This window comes from Aegilops tauschii, chromosome 7 (assembly GCF_002575655.3).
Source record: "Aegilops tauschii subsp. strangulata cultivar AL8/78 chromosome 7, Aet v6.0, whole genome shotgun sequence".
Classification (NCBI taxonomy): domain Eukaryota; kingdom Viridiplantae; phylum Streptophyta; class Magnoliopsida; order Poales; family Poaceae; genus Aegilops; species Aegilops tauschii.
Genome location: NC_053041.3, coordinates 116,143,803 through 116,146,868, shown reverse-complemented (window position 1 = coordinate 116,146,868; position 3,066 = coordinate 116,143,803).

Here is a 3,066-nt window from a genome sequence, read left to right as displayed (position 1 = left end):
CCGCTGCTATACTCTTAGACTTGCATGTGTAGGTTGATTGCTTGACTTGAGCTAAGTTGCTAAAATCTGCCAAGACTTAAAATTGGGTAAAGGCTGAATTTTTATTAGGTCAAGTAGTCTAATCACCCCCCCTCTAGACATACTTTCGATCCTACACTGGGTATGTGGTTCAAGCCCTTAACGATTCATGCAATTTCATTCTTCATGCTAGCTTTAATTACTAATTTACCCTGTTCCTCTCTTTCAGGCGCGACACAACAAGAAGGAGGTGCCGCCGCTATACGACCTCTATTCCATGTGCCATGGTACCCCATACAAGAAGGCCAAGGCATTCTCGGAGGATGACCTCGATCATCCAGAGAGCTTCACCAACATCTCCTCCCACGACAAGCTTGTGAGGTACAGAGACTGGGGGGAAGAAGATGAAAGGTGAGGAGTTCAACCCGAGCCAGAGTCCTTTTGATCCTGAGCTCGTGATGCTATCTGGTGATGGGAGGAGACATGGCTCAATAGCCATTGGGGATGGACTCATACGTTGTCCTAGAAGTCTCCCGGAGATCAAGAAGCGCCAGACGAAGTCTCTTCCCGAGATGAGGCCTCGACCACGTCCAATGGAGATCGCTATTGAGGCTAGGGCCAAGTTGCTTGTGGCGGAGGCAAGCAGGCAGGCGGAGGAGAAGGTGAGGGAGATGGAGGAGAGGATGGCTATTCTGTTGGAGGCGGAGAGGAACCGGAACGACGCGGGTCACCGTGTAGGAGATATGCCCTAGAGGCAATAATAAATGATATTATTTATCTCCGAGTTCATAATTATGTTTATGTTCCATGCTATAACTGCAATGATTCTCGAGTCTGCAATATCCACGAGGCTCGGAGGAAGACTCATATGCACGTGTGGAATAATAAACGGTAAGAAGCATTCCTAGTCTGGCCTCTAAGACTAGCTCAAGTGTTGCATGATGGTTCAGTTTTCCTGATCATGGGTATGTTTATGCCAGCAATTTTGAGGGCACAATGTTAAGAGAACATTTGTGTTGAATCGACCCGGATTGATGTTATGCTAAGAGATTCATTCGTCACAAGTTAATGGTGCATAACACAGAGATGGTTAACATTTGCATGATTCCTTAGACCATGAGAGTATCGAGTTTCTTCATGCTTGCTTCACGAACTTTGGGGTTTGTTAAACGTTATCCGTAAATGGGTGGCTATTATGGCGGCTTACAGGTTCATGGAAAAGTGTGTCAAGTAACTTGATAGCTCAAGATTGGGATTTGCTCCTCCGACGATGGAGAGATATTCTCGGGCCCTCTCGGTATTACGGTATCCATCATCGTCTGGCCAGACACAGTGTGATTTGATCACTGGGATGCCGAAACACGGAAACGACAAAAGAGAACAAAACCGGTAACGAGGTAACTTGCATGGTGGACAAATTGTTCGTCCACGGGGATGCAACAAATCTCACCTCGGGTGTTTGTGACATATCGCGAAACAACAAGAATAGCTCACTGCAACTGGCGGTTCACTCGAATATTCATTCGTGTGGGTATAGGGGTCAATATGGGTGTCCACGGCTCCGATGTTGATCATTGATCGGAAGGGGTTCCGGGTCATGTCTATACTTCACCGAACCTATAGGGTCACACGCTTAAGGGTCATCTTTCTGCTGAATACTAGACAGGGAGTCTGAGAGAAAATCATCGAAAAAGTTTCGGACACCGAAAAGTTTCGGACAGCGGAAAAGTTCCGCAGAGAGAGGTCACCGGATGAGTTTCGGTGAAACCGAAATAGTTGTTTCGGGGTATGCCATTAAGTCAAAATGGTTTCGGCACATGCCTGATAATTCTTGGAGGGTGCCAGAATCATTCTGGAAACTTTTTGGAATTTTCAGAAATAAAAACCGGAAATGTTCCGGAGCTGCAGGAACCAGTTCAGATGCTTTTCGCAAATGAAAATCACTAAACTGGAATTGTTCCAGAACACGTTGAAAATTATTATGGTGGGTACTGGAAATTTTCTAAGCCCACATAAATATTTTCAGTTCGAACGGACGCTGAAAAATGTCGTCGTGAATAGTGAAAGTGCTTTTTGGGATATTTTATGGAAAGCCACCTTTTGGGGCTTTGCCCAAAAGACCTAGGGATGACATGGATGGATTGGGAGGCCCTCATGGGCCCCCCAAGGGGTGTGGCCGGCCACACTTGGGGCTCCACCTTGGAGCCCCTCTTGTTCCTTGGTTTCACTCTTATGTCCTTGAGGAAGGACTTCCTTCATGTGCATTTTGGGTTTTTGTGTTAAACTGCCCTACCCCTTGGGATTTCCTATAAATAGAGGTGGAGGCGCCGCCCTCCACACTCACTCTTTCTCACATACAAGTGCCATGCATGATCTGGCTTCTCTCTTCCTCCCAGCGAAATAGTTTCGTAGAGCCGTAAGGCTGTCTGGGTTCCGGCAGGAACTAGTTCTGGACGGGGAAGCCTTGCCGGATAGATGACACCGTATGTGTGCAACTCTGTAGAGAGATCGTAGTTTTGGTCTTAGTTCGTGAGTGCCTCCCAAAGGGCTGTCAGTGTGACCGTCCGAGTTTCGAAGGTCCTCTCGAAGGGCTGTCCGAGTGACCATTCGAGTTTCGAAGGTCCTCCCGAAGGGCTGTCCGCGACACCGTTCGGGGGGCTGTTCGACCGCCTCCCGGAGGGCTGTCTGAGGAGCAGATGAGGGTATACATCCTCGCGGTTGGGAGGTTGTAAATCCTAGCCGCGGGGATCTGCACCGCCGATCGTCATCGACTCTACTTCCCGCTGCGCTACGAGTCGGTAACGAAAAAGATCAAACCATGTATGCAGTCTCCATAGTGGTCCTGGGCTGGTGCGTAGGTCGGAAATTTTTTGTTTTCTGTCGCGTTCCCCTACACACCGGGCCCTATACGAGCTCCTCGTGGTAAGTTTCTCCCACATGCTAGCCAAATCATGCACGTGATGTTCGTTTCATTACTAACTAATATGACTGACTCGTGAAAACAAAATGTGCAGTCCGTGTGCGAGAAAACCGGCCAGACCCCTCCGC